Source organism: Pseudophryne corroboree, chromosome 2 (genome assembly GCF_028390025.1).
Source record: "Pseudophryne corroboree isolate aPseCor3 chromosome 2, aPseCor3.hap2, whole genome shotgun sequence".
In the NCBI taxonomy this organism is placed as follows: Eukaryota; Metazoa; Chordata; class Amphibia; order Anura; family Myobatrachidae; genus Pseudophryne; species Pseudophryne corroboree.
Window position 1 is genome coordinate 395,281,018 of NC_086445.1, and position 8,798 is coordinate 395,289,815.

The following is an 8,798-nucleotide window of genomic DNA, read 5'->3' on the forward strand; positions in this document are numbered from 1 at the left end:
GATTCAATATCCTTCCTTATTGTGTACGCTCGTCCGGGCACAGTATCCTAACTGAGGCTTGGAGGAGGGTCATAGGGGGAGGAGCCAGTACACACCACCTGATCCTAAAGCTTTAGTTTTGTGCCCTGTCTCCTGCGGAGCCGCTAATCCCCATGGTCCTGACGGAGTCCCCAGCATCCACTACGGACTACGAGAAACAGATTTATCGGTAAGTAAAATCTTATTTTTTTACCCCAATTTGATGAAATGTGTCCCCTTGCTTCGCTCGCCACGCTTCAGGTACGGTGACCGGCTTTGCTCGCCACAAGGTTACTAATGGTGACAGTTTGTGACATGGATAGTTAATTTGATGAAATGCTTTGCTCGCCACGCTTCGAGCACAATGGCTCGTTCCGCTTCACTCGCCACAAGGTTACTAAAGGTTACTAATAGTATGTAACATGGATAGTAAATGCAGCAAAAGTTGTAAAAAAAAAAAACGTGTTGACCTTTTCTGCTAATGCTGAATACAGGTGGGCCAGTTATTCCTGCCTGCCTATGGTGCTCCAATATAGACCAGCCAGCCCCTGCATGGTGCGTGGGTCCCCCAGCCCGATGGTAGTGGGTGGAGCTCCCAAGCAGGGAGCGGTGGGGGGGATTTCCAGCTCTAGCGGGCAGTAGGACCGCGGTCCCCTCTCACTTTTGGCTTGAATGCCTGTGCCTGGGACTGAAGTACCGGAATTCCCCCTTGATGGCGGCCCTGTCTGAACGCACTGCGTACCTTGCGCTCATTCGGCTACAGACAAATTGGATCGTTTCCTGCTTGAAGATATACAGGTGAGCAACCAAAAAGAAACTTTTAGGTGCAGAAAGTAAGTTACTGTAATTCCCTGTTCCGTGTTGATAAACTTTTATTAAGCTACAGCTGTGTTCTTGGGGCATCGGCAGAGTTACTGATTGGATATGTAGCACGTTGTTCTTGTGAATCAGCCATCATAAAGATAGGTGAAAGAGTGAATAACTTGTTGCAAAAAATAAAATATCACTGCAGTCAAACGCTACCTTACACTGCAACATCAGCGGGGATACTGGCTCAGAAGGGTTCCGCAAACATTCACCTAGCAGTGGAATTGTTAGGGTCTCCTGCCCTGTGCTGCCACGTCGTCATGGCAACCGGGAGACAAGTGCTAGCGGAGTAACCTGAGCGCAGCTGATACTCCGGGTCGGGTCTTTTGCTGTGCAGTGGTTACAGGCTCTGTGCACGGCAGGGGATCCGGTGCTGGTTTTTGTGCTCACAGTCTGTGAGGTCTGAGTGGGGCGTGGACAGCACCTGCTTTATAAGGCCTCTTCTCAGGTTAAGCAGATGCTGCTGAATCTTTGTTGGTTAGTCAGTTCCTGAAAGTTAGCCAGTACTGTGTAGCTTTGTATTTATTGTTGCTTACTGCAAATAGGCCTGGGGATTTGGTACTACACTCTGCCAATCCAGACCTAGCAGTAAGACTGGAGTCAGTCATTTAGCTTGCTGGGGTTCTTTTACTACTCTGTGAACTTAGCAAGTTTGCGGCTGTATTCTAATACTTGCCTGCCTAAATCCTGTCTCACTGTGCAAGGTGTCAGGTGTCAGTTTAGTGGCAGTAAGCTGAACCTGTGCACTGCAAGTGAGAATTAGGATTGTGGAGACTCTCCTTGTGTCTATCATTCCATCTCTGACCAAGGAGTTTACTGCCACACCCGTTGGTAACCCTTTAGGGTTTTGCTGTTGCCCTTAGCAACAGCATTTCGGGTTCTCTACGTATTAAAACACAACATCTTGCTTTTCCCATCTGAGCATTACTAATACTAGGGAGACACCCAGTTCCTTAGCCTCTGGGCTTCTCTGTTCACTTTGTGTGTATTTTGTTACCCTATCACCTTCTGTGTACGTTATGTCATATTCCCCAGTCTGTCTGTGAGTTCATTTGTTTTGCATACCTATCCGTTCAGACACCAGTACATTCCTGCAGGCACTGGTGTGCATAACAGTTCAAACACCAGTACATTCCTGCAGGCACTGGAGTGCATAACAGTTCTGACACCAGTACATTCCTGCAGGCACTGGTGTGCATAACAGGAATCCCAAAGTACAAGTGCCCTACCCTCTAGAACACGATTCCTGTTTCTTTTGGGTACCCCCTCATACATGCCATCTTACGGGGCTATTTGGATAGCTGCAGGGGGATCGATTAGCTGAGCCTCAATTTGCTTTTTGTTTACACATAGGGGTATATTTACTAGGCTCCCGATTTTGACCGAGATGGTGTTTTTTCTTCAAAGTGTCATCTCGGGAATTTACTAAACTCAAATCACGGCAGTGATGAGGGCATTCGTATTTTAATTACGGCTGTGTAGTAAAATTACGAATGAATACACCATCGGTCAAACGCGGCTGTTTAGGTATTGAACACGGTCATTTACTAACCATTCGTATTTGAAATCTCTTCCGTGAAAATGCATGTGCGGCCGTGAAAAAATACTAATTGTACAAAAAGCCTAAAAAAAAATAGACCTGCTTTTGAGAAGCGTGTTTAATGTGTTGCCAATTCTACATTACTCACACCTGACGTTTTGGACTTTAAAAGGGGCCCCAACACATTTTTCTCCTCTCTCACTCTGAAATGGCTGCTACTGTGTGTAGTACTGCTGTCTTGTTTGCTGAGGGATACCTGACACTGCTCCATGAGGTTACAATAAACCCAGGCCAGGAAAATCAACATGGTCAGCAGGTTGTACAGGTTCCGCGTAAGCTGGACATGGCTTGTTTTTTTAGTGGGCGTTTAAACGATAACAAATTGGCTGATGACCATGTTATACAGATGGTCCGACTAAATGTAAATAACATTTTCCGTCTGTATGACCTTGCCAAACTGAACCTAGACCCTGAGACAGCACGCTCTCGCTCTGTCTCAGGCCTGCACAAACTCCTGGCTGTGTTGCACTTTATGGCTACTGGCAGCTTCCAGGCTGTGACTGGCGATGTCATTAGTATCTCACAGGCCACCTTTTCTAAATATTTAATTCAGGTGAGTTAAAACATACATACACGTCTATGTCTAAGTGTTGCTTCTGTAATGTAATATAACACAGTATTGTATTGATTACAGGTCATGACACTCACCTTTAATATAGGAATGTGCACTCAGGTTTTGGATGTCTTGGATGGCCACATAGATGCCTCTTTCTGCTTCCCTACCCAGGAGTCGCAGTGGCATGCAGTCAGGGTAGCTTTATCTGATTTTGCAGCCATGCCCAATGTGCTGGGTGCCATAGATTACACACACATTGAGCTGAGGCCACCTAGGGGCAGGCAATATATTTATACCAATAGACATCTGGCCCAAGACACTAATGTGCAGGTGGTTTGTGTAGCTAATTAAACAATACACATATTCCGTGTTAACAATTTATTAAGTTGAACACAGGCATTTTTGTTCAAACAAATAAACATAATTTTTTAATGTACAAACTATTATCAGCAGGCATGATTATTATTTTTTTGTGTGTGTGCTGGGTGCCGAGGATTGGGCTGGCTCGTTGGTCCGGGTTCTACTGGAGCGTCTAACTGGGGATTGAACTGGGGTCTGGCTTGGTGTAGTTGTCCCCGAGCTAGAGCTGTCTTGGTGTGATGCCAACACATTAAGGCTTTGACTGAGTATATTGAGGCTTGCAGTCAGTTGCGTATTAGCGGCAGTGTTGCTTGCTATTATTCTGGACAGGTTGTCGTTTACAATTTGGTTGTGTTGGATTAGCTGAATTAGGGATTGGTGCTGCCGCTGTTGTTCATCCATAATGCGTTGGAGATTGGCTTTCATTTGGGAGTTGTCTGCCCTCATCTGCTCCATAGAATTGGCAATTCTGCCCACCTGAACTATAAGCCTGCCTGAGTTTCAACTCAGTCTAGGCAGATGATGGGGCAGACTTGCCAGGTATTGGCTGTGGGTGTTGAGGCACGCATAGTTTTGGTCCTGTTGTGAGGCCCAACGGCTCCAAAACTCAGGGCCCATTTGTGTCTGGGGTAGTGTTGTGCTCAATTGGGGGCTGTGGGATGTTTGGGGTGGTTGGGGTATGTCCTGCGGCGTGGTTGGCTGGGTAGGATCGATGGGCTGCAGGTGTAGTGTGTAGGTTTCCTGCTGGTCACTTTCCTGCTGGGCATCCTCTGTTATGATGGCTGGTTCTGTATGGGGTTGAAGACAGCCACTATTTAGTAATTATTTAGCATTGGTCTTATTATAGCTTTACGTCAACATGCATTACTTCTTAATATTCATGTTGGAATTGATAAATAGATTGTGGCCTAAACTTAACTATGTTGTACACCTTTTTGTATAAGTCTGTGGCTTCTAACGTTCACTACTCAGTTGTAATAAGTTTGAGGGAATTGTTGGACTCTGAGCCATAATTAATGTGCGAACACGAATAACTAACAAATACAAATTACTACATTTACATATTGGGTATGAAGCTTCCTTTGGAACAACACACACAATACAATAAATGTGTTGACCAAGACACTCATACATTGTTCAAGGCAGTCAGTGGTCTGCCCAAAACGTTAACAAATATAGTGGTCTAAAATGTACACATTAACAATGGGTGAAAAAGTATTAAGGTGCCCTATGTTTCGAACTGGTGATGTTGGCCATGCAAAACAATTGGATGAGACTGAACATATATGTAGGTGTTTTTAGCAAAAATTAAAACTATAAAATTTTTTTGATATGGCCAACATCACATCTGTCAATTAACCATCTTAAAAAACCTTACCACCATGTGTTTGTTGTTGGTGATTATTACAAGGATGACTGGTCATTTGTGTCTTTTTTTTTGCTGTGCACAAACAGTGGTGCAGATGTATAAACCTGGAGAAGGCATAAGGAAGTGAAAAACCAGTGATATGTGCTAGGTGATAAAGGCACAAGGCAAACAGCTCCAATATGTAAATTAACAGTTGTGTTTATTTTGTGCTGCTGCCTTTATCACCTTGCACATATCACTGCTTTTTCACTTCCTTATGCCTTCTCCAGGTTAATAAATCTACCCCACTGTTTTTTTTACTTATTTACAGGTAATTGTTATGTTTACTCACCAAACAACTGAGGTGATTGTGGATCCTCACTTTGTGGGCTGGCCAAAAGAGCTAGTGGTGGCAGGGCCGACACTGCGGAGATGCGCCGTTGGGGTGGTGATGCTGGTGCTGGAGTTTCAGCCTCAAGCCGGCGTCTCTTGGTTGGCCTACTAGCCACAGTAACTGAGCCCTGTGATGGGCGCCTTAGTGGAGGGGGGTTTTCAGAAGAAGAACCTATGTGATAAGATAAACATTAACATTTTGTATTTCTATGTGTTTGCAGAATATGTGTTTACAAAAATCTTACCTGCATTGCCACCATCTGCATCTCTTGGCAGTGTGGGATGTGGCCTGGCTGTGCTGCTTCTCTTTCGTACTGTAGAAATATGAAGAATGTCCTTATGAACATACTATTTTGTTGATATGTTTATGCAAATTCCTTATTGTGATGTAAACATATGTGGAACCTGATGAGAAGTAAACTAAACGATGCTTATGCTTTTCTGCCTGACTTCATTGGGTGTGTATACTTTAAATAAGAAACAATTTCACCAAATAATCCATACACAAAGGCGCATAATGCTCAATATTATACTACTTAAAACCCAAACGTCGTAGCTTGACAAAACCACAATATTGCACGCTAAGGTACCAATTTTTGATGCTAACAAGAAAACACTAGCCACAAATATCTGCAAAAAATTGTAAACATCAAAACCAAAGATGCATGAAAAATCACATCAAGCACACAAAGGACAACCCAGAATAACACACAATTAACATAAATCCTATGAAATTGTAAAAAAAAAAAAAAATTTTTTACATAAAACAGATTCATCACACTTCTTTAAAATACACCTACAAACATTTACTTTTGACATAAAACACCAGAAAAAGGCCAAGGCAACCAGAAAAAAAAAACTATACAAAGGAAAAAAACATACATAATTGAGAATACACTACATCAGGCCTGGCCAACCTGTGGCTCTCCAGATGTAGTGAAACTACACATCCCAGCATGCCCTACCACAGTTTTAGCATTCCCTAATAGCAAAACTGTGGCAAGGCATGATGGGACTTGTAGTTTTACAAACAGCTGGAGAGCCACAGGTTGGCCAGGTCTGCACTACATCACCAACACATTAGAAGAATGAACCAACTTACAATCACAATTAGCTAGAAGACATTTCAGACAACTAAGGACAAAGCACAGATGTTTACATTTTAAACAACAAGACAAATAACTCACCATCCTGCCTTAGCCGATCCGAATCCCGGACATGAGTCGCACCAACCACTTCTAGCGGAATGAGAGTACGCACAGGCTCCTCCCAATTCCGATAAGACGCTCGGAAGGGGTGTCCACCCCCGGTTTGGCGGGCTGATTTAGCCTCCTTGGCCATCTTCGCCTTGACACGGCGCTTTATGTCGTAGAAACGCTTACGACACGTGTCCTCGGTCCGCCTCACCACACCCTCACTATTAACAGCCGCAACAACCTTCCCCCACAGAACAGTCTTCCTGCGTGACGACACCTTTGCAGCATCATGGCCAAACAACTGCCGATGATGCCTCATCAGCTCCCGCACCAAAGCCATATTCTCAGCGTAGCTGAATTTAACATTGCGGCCGTCTTTATAGTGGTGCGTGGCTGCGGAGCCACAGCACCATCACTATCACTGGAGGCCGCAGCAGCAACCTCCTCCTCCTCCTCACTAACCTCCTCCACCTCACTAACCTCCTCCACCTCACTCACCTCCTCCACCTCACTCACCTCCTCCACCTCACTCACCTCCTCCACCACACTCACCTCTGACTGGGACATAATCAGGACAAACAACAAATAACACTGAGAAAAAAATACAGTAAACACACTCCTCCACTACCACTACACACCACACACCAAACACACACACACACACACACACACTCACTCACTCACTCACAAACAATAACAATAGACGTTAAAAAAAAACAATGACAAAAAACTAGACAGACTTTTAAATAACTACACAACAAGTATGACAAGACTACTTACACACACAGTACAGCACTCAACAATCGAAAATAACCTCCTCAAATCCACCACAAACTCCAAAAAACTCACCAACTCCTAACACACCTTCCTCTCACCTCTCCACTAGCTAAACCCACGAGGTTCGGACGGTTTGGGGCGTTATAGTAATGTGCACAGACACTCCTCCATCACGAATCAAACCAATCACGGACGAGTGACAAAAACGAAACTTAGAAAAAAAACGCATCCGGGAACGGATAAATACTGCCATAACAGAAATGTGACGCAGTCGTAAAAAAAAACTCATAACACGGCCGCAAAACCACAAAATCGGCCGCATTCTACCTTACAAAACCACGAATGACATCGACATCGGAAAACACGGAAAATAAAAATACGACAGCTTAGTAAATGAGGCGTAAAATTTTCAAAAAGTTGCAAATTCACACATTCGATGTCATTCGTGATGAATCTCCCTCCAAATCAGTACTAATACGAATTTTAGTAAATTTACCCCATAGTTGGGGCTAAGACTTATAACTGATTCTGTTATTCATGGCCGTACCTAGGGTGGTGCAGCCGGTTCCATCACACAGAGACCAGTTACCCTGTGGGGGAACCAGCCGCAATCACCACGATGTGCAAGTGCTCCTCTGCCGTGCACACCGCTACTAGTACACATCACAGTAGGTAGTGACTCCGTTTGTACTGTGCTCGGTCTCCCACAGTGTCTATTTTCCGGGCGCCCGCTGCTATGTATATTAGTAGCAGCGCGCACAACTCCTTCACTGCAACCCTGTCTCAGCAGCTTAACTCACTGACCTACGCTGCTGCCTCTCCCGGCTCCAGTCAGTAGGGAGAGACACACTACCTGGGTGAGTACTGCATATAGGGAGGGAGATAGGTAGGGGGTCACTACTACTACTGTGTGGGCATAATGTGTAAGGGGCACGCCTACTGTGTGGCACTATTAATGTGTGGCTAAACATATAAGGGGAACTTCTACTGTGTAGCACTACTAATGTGTAGCTAAACATGTAAGGGGCACTTCTACTGTGTGTTGTAATGTGTAAGGGGCAATACTACTGTGTGGCTAAATGTATAAGGGGGACTACTACTGTGTGGCTAAATGTATAATGGGTACTCCTACTATGTGGCTAAACATGAAAATAAGAATTTACTTACCGATAATTCTATTTCTCGGAGTCCGTAGTGGATGCTGGGGTTCCTGAAAGGACCATGGGGAATAGCGGCTCCGCAGGAGACAGGGCACAAAAGTAAAGCTTTTACAGGTCAGGTGGTGTGCACTGGCTCCTCCCCCTATGACCCTCCTCCAGACTCCAGTTAGGTACTGTGCCCGGACGAGCGTACACAATAAGGGAGGATTTTGAATCCCGGGTAAGACTCATACCAGCCACACCAATCACACCGTACAACTTGTGATCTAAACCCAGTTAACAGTATGATAACAGAGGAGCCTCTGAAAGATGGCTTCCTAAACAATAACCCGAATTAGTTAACAATAACTATGTACAAGTATTGCAGATAATCCGCACTTGGGATGGGCGCCCAGCATCCACTACGGACTCCGAGAAATAGAATTATCGGTAAGTAAATTCTTATTTTCTCTATCGTCCTAAGTGGATGCTGGGGTTCCTGAAAGGACCATGGGGATTATACCAAAGCTCCCAAACGGGCGGG